This window comes from Dendrobates tinctorius, unplaced genomic scaffold (genome assembly GCF_039654945.1).
Source record: "Dendrobates tinctorius isolate UK_male_01 unplaced genomic scaffold, ASM3965494v1 ptg000021l, whole genome shotgun sequence".
NCBI classification, from domain to species: Eukaryota; Metazoa; Chordata; class Amphibia; order Anura; family Dendrobatidae; genus Dendrobates; species Dendrobates tinctorius.
In genome coordinates this window covers 16,692,292-16,708,330 of record NW_027361689.1, presented here as the reverse complement: position 1 = coordinate 16,708,330, position 16,039 = coordinate 16,692,292, and the positions used below count along the sequence as shown (strand labels likewise).

Genomic DNA, 16,039 nt, shown 5'->3' with positions numbered 1-16,039 from the left:
TACCTTTCCGCTCTGATCGTCACTATTAATCACTATTTGATTTTTTTTTCCTATCAGCCTAAGAATTAACAAGCAGGTAGCTGCCAACTACCTGCCTGTTTTCTGCCCAGTACAGATCTCTTCCGACACAAAGTGGTCACAGACAACTCCTGCCCGTGGCTTCTGCGGACATCATGTCGACAGAGTGGCGGATTCTGCTCCGCTCTGGTCTGTTGACGGAGCACAACTGCCTGTGAGGGGCCGGCTGTAAATCAGCATGACCTGCAGGTTAGTTCTTAGGTCTATAGTTAAGAAAAAAAAAATCAAATAGTCACCGGATAACTAAAGTTGAGCCCTGAGATTGAAACAGAACCATTTCTTGTGTTGACTGACACCTGAGATGAAAGAACCTGATGCCTGTGTGTTCCATCTCCTTTCCATGTTTCTGGGTTCATTGCAACTTTTGCTATTATTGGAGGACCTTTTGAAAGGGGATTATTAGGTTTCCACATTTCTTGGACTGGATGATAGCAGCATGAACAGCCACTATGATTTACCCCGTTTCTTCAGTAAACTATTGAGCCTGATTTAAATACATATTAAAAACATGAATCAAAATATGAACTTATAGAACCAATGCTCACCTATTAAACCACACTGTAGAGCTAGCGACCATGAACCACATTTACCAGTGAATAGTAAAGTAGATGTATCAAACCTGATATAAAGAGAAAGTTGAGTAGATCAGATCATTGCTTTCAAAGACCAAAGTACCAGTCACGAGTGTGTCATGTCCACCTGGGAGATTTGGAGTTAAAAGATCACTATGTATTGTGAATTGAAGATCTTCCATTTAGCCTGTGTGTTTGTGTCCCATATTAAATGCATTTGGATTCCTTTACTGCTGAAGAGGTTAACGACCCTTTCTATGCTGGTCAGAAACCTCCATTTCAGCTTCTTCTCATCTGGTCATTACCTCTCCCTATAAAACGTGGCCAGACCTTCTCTTCCTTGCCAGTAAAAGCTTTGCTTCCTAGCTCCTTGGAGATGCTGTGCTGAATTGGAGACTGTTATTGTTACCTGAGATTGTTGCGTGCTGTTTTTGGGTGTATGCTTTCCTCATTGTCCTATTCCCATTTGGTTGGAACATTCCTATCCTTCCCTATATACCTATCTACCTTTTAAGGAGTGTTTGTAAGTATGTTGCTTTCTATTATCCCTGTCTGTCTTACGTGTTGATACACCTTCATATATGTCCCGGGCCTCCTCCGGTAGGGAGAGGGGACAGTTTAGGGAATAACCTCTCCTTTAGTGGTAACTTTGGGAGCAGGGATAGTTAGGACCCGAGTCCTAGGAATGGTTCAGGGCCCCTTTCCCTATGATGAACAGTCTCAGTGGGACAGTATAATTGAAAAAATGAGAGGTTGGTTCTGATTAGCATAGACAACTACTCTACTTTTTCTTTGCACTAGGTTTGACATACATTACCTAATGTACTGTATTTCAAAAAATAACAATCATGAAATTATGGGACACTAAGTGCGATGGCAAATATTCGCCCAATTCAAACCATCCAATATGATGACTAGACGAGAAAGTGACTGTGAATGGAACGAGAGAACAAGTGCTTCCACCATGTCAATGATGCCCTACTATCTCAGTATATAATATTTCCACAGCAGTTCCGTAAATATAAGAGGAGGTCTATGGCGGGAAGATGTTCTTGTCGCAAAGGTGTGCTAGTCTGAGGCTTGGTACTAGGTAGATCTGTAATGGATCGGTCTATAAAACGATGCATTCAGGAGTCCATTACATCCTTGTCTTACATAGATCTACTCTCTCTCTCATTCTCATTAGTGGCTTCATTTAGGTTTTCTTGTCCATTAGTTCAGACACCGCAGCGCGTACAAATCTAGTTGCTTTTCAATTTCTGAATGGTAAAACCCCCTGCCAAATACACATCCTGTTCTGAGGCTGCAAAACACCACTTAATGAAGAAATACACAGCTGCTCGTCAATAAAATAGAAAACAGAACGGGGGGGGAAATTAGACCCTCTGTGGCCATTAATTAATTATCAGAAGCCAGCCGCGTACATGCAAATGCACCAAGAACCCATACATCTGCAGTCTCGAGGATGTCTCGCTAAATTTAGATATAGATGGCTTTAGTTTTCCATTCTGAGGCTGATTGATTGGTTCAAGGAGCAGACCTACTTCAAGACACAGATAAACAATTTGTCCGTCCTGCTTTGGTGAAAAAAAACCCAACCTTTTCAGCAATTATAGTGTTAGGCTGGAGTCACACGGCCGTCAATTCTCTCAGAGTGTGATCACAGTGTGATCCGATTTTCTTGGATGAGGAGAAGATGGAGGAAAAAAATGTCGCCATCTTCTCCATAGTGTCAGTGTGCAGAAATCGGACTTCGCTCAGACGTCATCGAAGTGCAGTCCGATGTTTTCCATGCGCTCAATGACATGCATGGCCGAGTGTGATCGGAATACTGGATCAAACTCGGACATGCAGCATTTTTTTTCTTGGGACAGACTCTGTCCGAGGGAAAAAAACAAACAAACATGTGCACAGCCTCATACAAAAACATTGAAAAAAGTTTTAAAGAAATTGAGAAAAAAAGAGTAATAAAAGCGCTGCTAAGAGTGACAAAAAGACAGGAAACATCTACATAACAATTGATTTAAAAAAAATAGGGCTATGAGTCTGATCATGGGATAGATGTCCTCCTCAGGCATATACAGTATGTGTGTGTATGTGTGATCATATTTGTTATAGGTTCATGTTTGATAAAGTAATTGTAAACGAGAAGAAGCATCAGCCGGCTCTTTAAAAAGGGGTTATTACCCCATAAAATCTCCAAAACCCCAGGGTCTGCAGTCTTGTCCTGGATGGAGCAGAATGAATAGAGAAGAAGCCGAGCATGCGCACCTCCACTGCATTCAGGACTCCCATGCAGAGCCCGGTTCTAAGGATAACTGGGTGTTCCAGCATTTGGAGACCCAGCGATTAGCAAGTTATCCCTTATCCTATGAACTGAGGATAACTTGATTTTTTCAGGAATAACCTTTCTAAGGCTATATGGCCTCTGTTTAGCGTATACAGCAGTATGCGTTTGTTAAACAATTGCCTCCTATGGCTTCAGTATAGTGGCTTTCAAAATCCACTGTAAAAAAATATTTTAGGTACAGTACCTGCTTTACAGGATACCATTGTATTGGATAATGCAGTCTACTACACTATTCTTTTATTTGTAGCATGCCATCATATAACAGGCACACACTACTCACAAAACGTTAGGGATATTTGGCTTTCAGGCGAAATTTCAGGATGAACCTAAAATGCCCTCTAACCTTTTCAGCTGAACTTAATTTAACCTTCTTTAAACTTTTGGATGCCCATGTTCAAACTTGCTGTTCTCTAACAAGGAGCTTAATGGCAAAATTCACAATGGGTGTTTGATCGATGAATCGGCCAATAAATTTTGGGGTTCAATTAGAATTGGTTTTACACAGTCCTCCACATCTCGCCGTTCACGAGACCAAGACAACACCTAACAATTAATCAATATACCTTGGTATTACAAGGCTTCAAGCAGGATGTTCTCACATGGAAGCCCCCACTGAGCTTAGAGGGCCACAGAGTCATTAGCGGGATGCAACAGAGATACAGAGAGACTGGAGGAGGCACAGAAAGGGAGAGAACGAAGTCAACGTCCTTTGGCCACATCGCACACTGATGACCGCTTCATTGTGAACAATACCCTCTGGAACTGGTTGATGAATGTCACACAACTCCAGGCACATTTTCGAAACTGTTTACATCAGCATGGTCTGCGTGCTAGACAACTTGCAAGGGGTACCTGACCACACCACCAGGCACAGGCGTCATCATCTTGCATTAGCCAGGGAGCATTTAAGCTGGACAAGGGACCAGTGGGCCTCAGTGCTGTTCATTGATGAAAGTCAACTCTCCCTGAGCAGAAATGACGGCCGCCAACGATGTTGGAGGCATCAAGAAGAGCGCTATGTATCAGCCACTGTTGTGACCAGATGAGCCTGTGGTGGTGGTGGTGTTAGTGTGGGCAGGTGTGTCTGTTCAATACAGAACTTCCCTACACTTTGTGAATGGTACAGTGACGAGCCCCTACTACTTGAATAACATCATTAATCCAGTCAACACAGGCCTAATTTCATCTTTATGGACAACAATGATGCTCCAGCTCATCGAGGTCGCATCATTAGGGAATGTCTGCTGGAGACTACCTCACATGGAGTGGCCTGCACTTTCTCCAGACATGTTTCCCATAGAAATTGATTTGTTGTGTAGAGGCTCGTAACTCTGCACCCAAGATCATCAATGGCCTGAGGGCCACCCTTCAAGAAAAGTGGGATGCCTGCCATGCTTCAGCAGACAATAACTTTACTTGTGAACAGCAGGAGACGTCTTGTCAGCTGTAATTGATGCACAGGGCCACACAACAAGTTATGGCGACAGTGACATTGTTTGTTGGGCTATACCCACCGCTGTTGTTGGCTTTTGTTTCCATATATTGTTTGAGATGAGGAAATCACCATTACATGCTTCTACTTAAATTACCTACTTTCATGATAAAATATCACTGTAGCGGGAACTTTTTACGTTTTCCATAAATTTCGCTCGAAAGCCAAATTTTCCTAACTTTTTGTGAGTAGTGTATATATTAAGGGGGTTTTCCACCCCTGGTGAAATCTTCACAAAGCACTGCAGCTTGCTGAATCCTAAGGTTGTGTAGTGGACACGCAGTTAGGATTCGGCTCTGCCAGATCAAGCAGTCATTGCATGACCACATGTATGCAATTTGCATTCCCTCGGTTATGTGCCAAGTAGAGCCTCAGCCATGTCTCTCAGTGTTCTCTTCACAGATGTGGTCAACTTTTGGTGATGTAATTGTGGGGAATCAGCAGTGCCGAAACCTAATAATGCTTGCTGAAGATGTCACCAGGGTTAGAAATAATCAAAAATATTCACAGGGCCATGGTCTAGTGGCCATGGTGTTAGTCTGTGGCCACTAGACCAGAGAACTGCAAACCTTTCTCTACCTGTCAGAATCCTTGATTAGTAGACCCCATGATGACAACGATGTCGTGACATTGCCCGATCTGCCAAGGGAACCAAAATACCTTGTCCGGTCCCTGCTACTAGGAGTGATGCTGGAGTGAGTGCACAATGGGCAATAATAGAGAACATTCCAAGGAACATATCGGGAAGGATACGATAGGTTTGGAGCAAAGTCAGACAGATCAGAGGTTGGTAACATAGGTCAGACGGTATTGGGTCATGTAATGTTCACGAAAAATCAAGATGGGGCACAGTGGAGAATCCAAAAGAGTAGTCAGGATATTCAGGTCAGAACAGTCAGGTACAAGTTCACTAAGGTCAGGGAACCACTCACTTTGATTCACCAGGCGAATGCTTGGTTTGCATGTGTGCCACCAGTCATCCTCACGTGCCGTAGCTGAAGGTGAAAAGAGGCATTGCTGATGCGTGAACTGGAAAGCATGGTGCATACAATGAGTGCTGGTGAAAAATGGAGAGAATCCCCGATATTAGAGGGTGCTGGGAACTGAGGCTCTGTCCCTAAAAGGAACATTGTACACATCAGTCATAAGAGAAATGGAATAAAGTGGTCCTCCTGGATTTAAGAGGGCACAGTCCTTTTAGTCTTTCTTTTGCCTAATTTGCTGCCCACTTACGATTGACAACTGTAATCCGGTTTTAGTAGCAGAGACACAGATACAGCGCCGGAAATGGGGGCAGGTGCTTGTCAAAGGGCAGAGGAGGCAGGTAAACCATTGGACAATGACAGGAGCAATGCATGCTGGGACATGAGTAAAAGAGAGTTCCAGTTCCCACAGTGCTAGCAGAATGCTAATGAACAAGAACTAATCACTCAAACACAGCTGATAACAAGTTACAGAGCACGAGAACTAGGACCGTTCCTGTACAAATTAGACTGGTAGTCAACACCAAAAGCAATTTTACCTTCTTGTAGGGAATGAGGGCTGCCAGATCAGGCTTTTCTGTAGGGGTATAGTTTGAGAAATGTATTTTTTGAGTTCAGAATATTGGGAAGAATCCATCTACTCACTAAAAATTAACCCATTATACAGTTATGGGGTTTCATACCCACTTTCTTTTATTACAGGTAGTAATGAACGAACGTCCTCTGATAAGGTGTTATCCTATGCTCAGGCGCTAACCGCATGTCTTCGGCGTGCTTGAAAAATATGTTCAAGTCCCCACGGCTGCATGTCTCACGGCTGTTAGACAGCCACAACACATGCAGGGATGGTCTAACAGACAGGTAATCACTGCATGTGTTGTAGCTGTCTAACAGCCGGAGACATGCAGCCGCAGGGCCTAGAACATATTATTCGAGCACGCGGAAGACACTATGTTAGCATCCGAGCATGCTCTGATAACGCCTTATCCCAGCACGTTCACTCATCACTAATTATAGGGTATGGAAAACTTCTATAAAACAGTGCAATAACGGCGGCGAGCGCTGGCTGCAATGCTTTTCTTTCCCCACTACATAGTTCCGTGTGTTGCCTGCGTTCAGCAGCGTCACGTGCAGAGTAAATGGTGACTTTGTATAACTACACGTCCTTCACCGCTAATCATAACTGGTAAAACAGTAATTATTCCAGGCAGGGACTTACTGGGATTCCACACATTTATTCCACAATGGCCCCTAAAAGAAACAATGGTCTCCAGACCCCAGACAATTACCATTCCATTACTGTAGAGGCAATACTGTACTGTGTCTACTCACAAAGTATCATCACCCACCGGTGATTTGTTGGAACAGTCACATAATCACTGGTAAATGGCTCCGAGCCCCCCCGCAGCACAGACCGCACTGTATGGCACGATTTTATCTTAATGCAAATATACTGAGTATAAATGACCTTGTAAAGTCAACCTTACTATTAGGAAAGTGGTGTCTGTAATACTGTAACCTGCCTCATGGGGCGCAGTGTCTGTACAGGTGACGTGACTCTGGATGGGACTGCTGATTCCTCATTGAAGCCTATTTTTCTCTTTTATCAGCAATTTTAGGCTGAACCATAATGTTCAATTGACAGAGTCCATCAAAATCTCTATCCCCATAAACAATACTTCACCCGGCAGCCTAGCTGATCACCTGTTCTCGTAGTAGGCGGCCAGAACTGCTTGATTGCGAAGCTGCTCAGTCTTCTGGTAGTGGCCATGAGCATTTCCGGCTGGCCAAGAACAGCTGACCAGCAAGGATGCCGAGTGTCGCACCCCGACTGATCAGACATTGATAACCTATCCTGAGGACAGGTCATCAATGCTAAAGTAGTGGACAACCTCTTTAACAAATAACTTGGTTTATGTTGGAGTGTACAACAGCTGCAGGCTTACACAGCACTGCAGGCACTGAAAGCTGAAAGTCTGAACTTCAACTGCATCTGAATTGTTTTGTTTAAAATTCATTGTGGTAATGTCTAGCAGGGGCGTATCTAGGGGGGGGCAGCCGGGGCAGTTGCCCCGGGAGCAGCCGGCAGGGGGCGCAGTCCGGGCCGCCTAATGCAGCGGTCCGCAGTGTCCTCCCTGGCGGCTGTGTTCTGCCGCCCCCCTGGCCTGAGAGTCGGCGGTTCTCTGTGTCAGCTGTCAAGCTGACAGCTGGCGCAGAGAAGGTGCGCGTGCCGGCTCCCAGGGAACAATTGTACTGGCGTCTGTATAGACGCCAGTACAATTGCAGCTCTGACCGCCGGGCCAGAGCGACGTCTGCAGCGTGACATGTCATGTGATCACGCTGCTGACGTCACTCCCCGGCGCCCAGAGTGAACGCTCAGTGCTGGTGGTAAGTGTGCTCCAATGTGGAGCTGAAGAAACCACCGAAGATGGGGGTTAATGAGTGGGGATGGGGTTAATGCGTGTGGGGGTTAATGAGTGGAGATGAGGTTAATGTGGGGATGGGGATTAATGTGTGGGGGGGTTAAAGAGTGGGAATGGGGTTAATGGATGGGGGTTAATGAGTGGGGATGGGGTTAATGTGTAGTGGGGTTAATAAGTGGGGATGGGGGTTACTGTGTGGGCGTAAAGAGTGGGGATGGGGTTAATGTGTGGGGGTAAAAAGTGGGGATAGGGCTAATGTGTGGGGGGTAAAGAGTGGGGATGGGGTTAATGTGTGGGGGGTAAAGAGTGGGGATGGGGTTAATGTGTGGGGGGTAAAGAGTGGGGATGGGGTTAATGTGTGCGGGGTAAAGAGTGGGGATGGGGGTTACTGTGTGGGGGGTAAAGAGTGAGGATGGGGGTTAATGTGTGTGGGGGTTAATGAGTGGGGATGGGGGTTAATGTGTGGGGGGTTAATGAGTGGGGATGGGGGTTAATGTGTGGCGGGTTAATGGATGGGGGTTAATGAGTGGGGATGGGGTTAATGTGTAGTGGAGTTAATAAGTGGGGATGGGGGTTACTGTGTGGGGGTTAAAGAGTGGGGATGGGGGTTATTGTGTGGGGGGTAAAGAGTGGGGTGGGGTTAATGTGGGGGGTAAAGAGTGGGGATGGGGTTAATGTGTGGGGGGTTAATGAGTGGGGATTGGGGTTAATGTGTGAGGGGTTAATGAGTGGGGATGGGGGTTAATGTGTGGGGGGTTAAAGAGTGGGGATGGGGGTTAATGTGTGGCGGGTTAATGAGTGGGGATGGGGGTTATTGAGTGGGGGGTTAATGAGTGGGGATGGAATTAATGTGTGGGGGGTTAATGAGTGGGGATGGGGGTTAATGTGTGGGGGATTTGGAGTGGGGGGTACATAATGTGTTGGGGGATTTGGGAGTATGGACGGGGGGTTAATGAGTGGGGATGGAATTGAGTGGGGATGGGGGTTATTGTTTGGGGGGGTTAATGAGTAGGGATGGGGTTAATATGTGGGGGATTTGGAGTGGGGGGTACATAATGTGTGGGGGGATTTGGGAGTGGGGATGGGGGTTATTTAATGTGTGGGGGATTTGGAGTGGGGATGGGGTTAATGTGTGGGGGATTTGGAGTGGGGGGTACATAATGAGTGGGGGGGATTTGGGAGTGGGGATGGGGGTTATTTAATGTGTGGGGGATTTGGAGTGGGGATTTGGAGTGGGGAGTACATAATGTGTGGGGGAGATTTGGGAGTGGGGATGGGGGTTATTTAATGTGTGGGGGATTTGGAGTGTGAATGGGGGGGTATTTAATGTGTCTGAGGGATTTGGAGTGGGGATGGGGGGATTTAATGTGTGTGGGGAGATTTGAGGACACAGAGTATGTATGAGGAAACAGTATGGGGGTTGGGTGCAGACAGTATGGGGAGCGAATGGGTTAATGTATGTGGACACAGTATGGGGAGTCAGGGGTATGTGTGAGCAGACAGTATAGAGAGTGAGGGGGTAAATATATGATGAGACAGTACGGTGAACAGGTGGGATGTTAGAGGAGACAGTATGAGGAGGGAGTGGAATAGTGTGAGGCGACAGTATATTGCAGACATTTTTATTTAGGAGCATTATAATGACACTTCTATCTTTAAGGGCATCGTGTGGAGATTTGCTGCAGAAGACGGGAGAAGATGGAAGTCTGCAGAGACGAGATGTGGAGGAGAAAACTCATCATGGGGTCTGGACAAGAAGATGAAAAGGAGACTGACTCCAGAGACGACGTCATCTATAAGGTACCTGGATGTAAATGTTATTTGTGATACTAACTTATTCTCATGTTTTTATTTGTTAGGAACATTAAAGGGGTTGTCCAGGTTTGTGCTGAGTCTGCAGTCATTCTATGTGACTGCAGACGTCTGAATTCTCAGTGCTCACTGAACGGTGTTAGGATTCTCTCGTGCCGGTAATTTACATACATGCGGTCACATGCTGACTAGACATGTGTGGCCTCACTCAATGAAAATGAACGGAGCGAGGCCGGGCACGTCTAGTCGGAGTGTGGCCAGAGGTATATAAATCACATACTTGTGCTGACATGACTGTACATCGGCAAGGGAGGATCCTAAAAGTGTGCAGGTGCATTCGTTGTGAGAATTCAGAAGCTGCAATGTCAGGATTCAGCTCTGCAGGTTCCAGTGTCATCACATGGACACTTCACTTATATGCGATTTTCATACTTGACAACGAGCTTCTCTTCCTGCTTTCAGTTTTTTACTGAACATTGAGAGTATTAGGGAGAGCAGCTCGTGGTTACATGGCTAAGTGTGCAAGCCGCATATGTACTTGGTGTGGGGGGGGGCGCCGAACCAAATTCTTGCCCCGGGTGCCAGGAAGCCTAGATACGCCTCTGATGTCTAGAACCAAAATTAGAAAAATGTTGTCTCTGTCCAAATATATATGGACCTAACTGTACATCTGTTGATGCTCACGATCCATTTCCGATGCTCAGATATGCTTCAAATACCAATTACACAGGCGACGTCTGCACACAAGTCCCCTCTGGGCGCAGCCTGCAATATCTGCATCTGTAATAATAGTATCATGTGTCTATGGACTGCAGTAGTAAATAAACTAGTTTATAATAATGAGTTTTTCTGGTTTCATGATAATAAAGTGGAATCCTTCTATAATAAAATGTTCTGCAGCCTTCTAATGTACAGACATTTCAGCTTACTGTCAGTGAATAGGACATACAGGCCTAATACGTCTCACAGCTGAGAATTTCCAAAAATGTAATCCTCTATATGTGAAACACTGTCTGATATTAGATAAATCCTCTCCTTTCTCCTTTTGAACTGATCGTTCATTCTCTAAATGGTCAGTAAAAATATGTCTTCGGCTAATACATGTTTCCCCATTACTGAGATAGGAGATGGCAGTTGGTGCTCATAAAGTTCTATGGAGAACTGGAACTGTCATTTCAGAAGAACTTGCAGCAGAATGTCTGTCTTAGGCTGGAGTAACACAATCGTATGACATCGGATGCGATATGTTAATGACATTCGGATCTTGTTCTGCTGCGAGCGTGAGTCGAATGTCAGTGCTCCGATCACCTTGCATGAGACAATCAAAGCACAGGTGCGGAGGAGACGGAAATTAATTTCTCCATCTCCTCTGCTGCCAGAATCTGTGGTAATTCATATCCGAGTGCAGTGCATCGTTTCACACGCACCCGTAGACTTGGATGGGTGTGTGCGACCAAATTTTCTCAGACATTCGCAGCACGCTGAGATCATTTTTGCGTGCCGAATCGTCATGAGACAAATAATGACAGATGTGCACTGCTCCATAGAAAAACACTGCTCCATGTACAATCCGATTTTTTTATCGGATTGCACCCAACCGATTTATTCGCTTGTGTGCGTGAGTCTTTACCCTCTCCATAGAATTTTAAAAGCACCAACTGCCATCTCCTATCTCAGTAATGGGAAAGTCTCTTTTCACTGAATACAGATTTTATAGATTTTTCCCATGAAATGAGAATGAAACACAAATCCAGGAGAAAAAGGAAGCTGATTTGTCTCATAAAATATATTTCAGAGTAGCTTATTTTCATGTGTACTATTGGTTTATGACATAAAAATTAAAACAATGGTTACTCATTAAAGGGAATCTGTCAGCAGATTTCTGCTATGAAATCAGATTGCAGTATGATGTAGAGAAAGAGACCCTGATTCCAGCAATGTGCCACTTACTAGGTTGTTTCAATGCAATCGGTGCTTTATAAGCAAAAGATTACCGCTATAGGACTGGGCATCTTGTCCAACCTCGCACCATGCACACAGAAAGTGACCAATCAGTGGTGTGGGCGTGGTTATACAGGGCTCAACATTCCAAGCCCTGCTATATCTATAGCAGACAAAACCTTTCTATCACAATTGCTGCAATCAGTAATCTATGTAACACATCGCTGGAATCAGGGTCTCTTTCCCTACATCATGCTGCTGTCAGATTACATAGCAAAAACTTGGTGAGAGATTCCCTTTAAGTCAATTTGGGTTCTATTTTCATTTTTGGCTCTGGGGTACACACCAGTTTATTTTTGAGCCTAAAGTCTAGATTCTGTATTACAGCGTTTTTTCAGAAATCAGGTTGGATGCAGTACAACTTCCCCAGCAATCGGCTGTTTAGCAGCGGCTGTGTTGGTCATTACCGTTTTGTCTAATTTATGAGACGATGCTGCAATATCGAGCGCAGCTGCTAGTAAAAGTATGGTGCCGTACGGAGCAGGGTAAAGAATAAAGTGCACATAGTTCTTAATGGATTGCTGCAAACTCTTCAAACAGCTCAGTGGCAGGGGGGCCGAATGTAAGACCCCACCAATTTTATATTGATGACCATCATAAGGATAAGTCATTAATTTTAATAAACTAGATTGATTTTGGGGGTCTCTAAGGGGCTGATTAATAGATCCTATGTATTGCAGTGCAAATGATTCAAGGGAATTAGGATGAGCGCATTTGACAGCATGGTCAATATTAAGGGGTCAGACATGGGTCTGTAACAATTTTGGGGTGTCTGTGCATTTTAGCGAAATTATCCAGAAAAAAAAAAAAACAGGAATGCTGGCAGGCCGGCTGGAGTCAGGTGCCATTTATCTGGGCCGTAGGAATTTTTGCGAGGATTTATTCTCAGAGCTGCGTGTTAACATAAGGGGACAATATATTACACACAATCGATGACAGTCGTTTTCTTTCCATTCTGCTTTTACCAAATATTTAAAGAGGTCATAAACATAAATATAAATCAGCTCCTCCAAGTTTCTTTGCAAATCAATTTTAATAAATCACAGTAGTAAATTTGTCATGTATGAAGCAGAGCAGGTACACGGCGGACGGGAAAAGAACCACCAAAATACCCCCAAGTTTATAAATAGAGAGCACTGCCAGACGTGCTTCACTGAGGTCTCCCACTGTGAGCCTCCATCACTTACACCTCTATTATTGATGATCACATGACTGCGGTCACATATTGCATTTTTAGTGCATTTTGTTTAGTTGTTTGTTTTTTTTAACTGGTTTTGGCTAAAAAGGACATAAGATAAAGAATCAATAGAAGATTATAAGGCTCAGGTTGCAGTGTGGCGTGTGAAACAAGCACCGTGTGTTTTCATGCATTATCATGCATTTCATTCATTGAACATCTGCTAATCCCTTTAATAGTTTGCAGAAGACCATATCCGGTCTGTTTCGGCATGACAAAAAACAGAGAGTTCAGTTTTCACAGAGTTTGAAGCCAAAAGCCCACACCATACTTTCTCCTACATTTTTTAAAGCATAAACATGCCCCTTTTCCAGGTCATACCCTCTTAACAATGCATCTCACCCATGATTGTGTTTTTTTTAAATCAGAAAACACCCCTTTTTATAACTTTCTACCCCCCATTGTGTTTCTCTGTCCCCCCTGTAAATGGTGTACGCACAGGTAGTAGTTTCTTCTTGTTACACCTATAAATGGTGTAGGCACAGGTAGTACTTTCTTCCTGTCCCCCTATAAATGGTGTAGGCACAAGAAGTACTTTATTCTTGTCCCTCCAGTAAATGGTGTAGGCACAGGTAGTGCTTTCTTTGTCCCCCTATAAATGGTGGAGGCACAGGAAGTACTTTATTCTTGTCCCTCCAGTAAATGGTGTAGGCACAGGTAGTACTTTCTTTGTCCCCCTATAAATGGTGTAGGCGCAGGTAGTACTTTATTCCTGTCCACCTTGTAAATAGTTTACGCACAGGTAGTACTTTCTTCCTGTCCCCCTATAAACAGTGTAGGTACAGGAAGTACTTTCTTCCTGTCCCCCTGTAAATTATGTAGGCACAGGTAGTACTTTCTTCCTGTCCCCCTGTAAATAGTTTACGCACAGGTAGTACTTTCTTCCTGTCCCCCTATAAACAGTATAGGTACAGGTAGTACTTTCTTCTTGTCCCCCTGTAAATGATGTAGGCACAGGTAGCATTTTCTTGCTGCACTGCACCTCCCCGTAATAGATGTAGGCAAAGGTAGTACTTTCTTCCTGCCCCCTTTGAAAATGATGTAGTTCAGTAAACTTGACAACGATGCGATGATCACATTCTTCTTTCCTGTATTATGTATACAAAGGCAACCTGCCAGCTGGAAATGATGTGCAAATTATGGGCATCATGTTATGAAGCATGAGGAGTTTAACAGATTGAACTGAAGTTTGTGGAAAAATATTAAGTATAAATTATACTTTAGACACTGAAATCCCTGCTCGTTCTGGGCTCCAAAGGTCCAATGGGTAGTCCTAATCAGTCATTGACAGCTGTCTATGTCAATTACTGATTAAAACCACCCACTGGACTTCTGAGCCAAAAATGAGCAGGGTTTTTTTTAAGGCTCATCAGGTGAGGTGTATCTCTAAGCCTATTGGCCAGACAGGTGTGTGTCGTAAAGAGAACCAGTCAGCAGGATTTTTCTTAGTAAACTGCAGACACTGTCAGGTTGGTGCTGTTATACTGATTAAAATGATACCTGGGTTGATGAATTCTGTCTTGCGGTTGTTGTGTAATCTATATTTGCAGTTTTCAGTTAATGATAGGCTCATGCTCCGGGGCGGCCTGTGGGTGAGGTTTATGTGGTATTCTGCTTACATATGCATCCTTATGGGCTTATGACAGGTCACTGATCCTTCAGTGATCTGCCTCCTATTTTATATATTGCGTATCATATTGTGGGTTACAAAAAAAAAATTCTATTCAGCAAAATGGCAGCAGCGCCTGCGCAGTAGCATGTACCGTATATGTATCACATTATGCATGTAATATTGTAGGGTAAAAAAAAAAAAACTTAATCAAAATAGCGCCGGCGCCAGTTTGCTGCAGCCACATTTTTTTTCTCCAGCAAAATGGCGGCGACACATCCGCAGTAGCATATATCGCTTGTCGATAGATACTACTGTGCATGCGCAACTGAAACATAGAACACAGATCAGAAGGTGAAAGTTAGAACTAACATTTTATTTGAAAAAAAAATTAACTCATTTAGAAAATAATGACAGCAATACATCGCTAAAAAAGTTTGGACCAGGTTAACAAAAGGCTGAAAAAGTGATACTAATGGAAAACAGCTGGAGGGTCAACCTCACCTAAAAATTGTAGAACAATTTCAGAAAAATGATATTCATTGTAAAATTGCAAAGACTGTGAATATCTCACCTCCACCACCCCAACCAGACCCTGTCTATTTCAGGGAAAGCCTGGCATATTTCAGCAGGACAATGGTAAACCACATACTGCATCCATCACAACAGCATGGCTTCCCAGAAGAAGCATTAGGGTGATGAACAAGACGCCAGCAATCCACATCAGGGCCGGTATTAGGCAAAGTGGGGCCCTAGGCAAAGTTTAAAATGGGGCCCAAAATGCTAACATATTGCACATCACACAGAAGCATTTCGGTCGTATTTACATGCGCTGAGTTCAGGACGCTAAATGAGTGTGATCGACAGTACTGAAATCGTTCAACGCTTGTTTCCCGGCCTCTTTCCACCGTCTGAGAAAGAATGATGGGGACAGAACAATCACTATTAGATCAATCTGTCCCCATACAGTATCATGTTATCAGCAGCACATCTACAGTTTACACCGGCAATGTGCTGCTGAGAACAATGATTTTTGTTCCGGCATAAACAATCCAATCGCTCGATGAATATGCAGCATTTTAATAATACACCCCATAGTCCTCCATATATTATAATGTGCACCACAGTCCTCCATATTGTAAAATGCACACCCCATAGTCCTTCACATAATATAATGTGCCCCATAGTCCTCCATATAATATAATACACCCCTCAGTCCTCCATATCGTATTATACACTTCCCATAGTCCTCCATATAGTATAATACACTCCTCATAGTGCTCCATATAGTATAATGCACTGCCATAGTCATCCATGTAGTACAATTCACTTCCTATAGTATAATGCACCCCATAGTTCTTCATATAGTATAATGTATTTCCCATAGTCCTCGATACAGTATACTGTAGCCCACATATAGTATAATGCAGCCACCTTATAGAGCATAATGCAGCCACCCCACAGAGTTTAATGCAACCATCC

The 16,039-nt window shown here is 44.0% G+C and overlaps 1 protein-coding gene across 8 annotated transcripts in view; it reads right to left on the bottom strand.

Moving 5' to 3' along the window:
- HPCAL1 (hippocalcin like 1) overlaps positions 1–16,039 on the bottom strand; it is a 290,362-nt gene that overhangs the window by 46,086 nt on the left and 228,237 nt on the right. The window contains exon 4 of one of the 8 annotated variants that reach the window (XM_073568217.1): positions 624–697. The exons of the other annotated variants lie outside the window; for them this stretch is intronic. The gene's annotated coding sequence lies outside the window, so the exon portion shown is untranslated. The remainder of the gene's footprint in view (positions 1–623; positions 698–16,039) is intronic. 8 annotated transcript variants of the gene reach the window in all.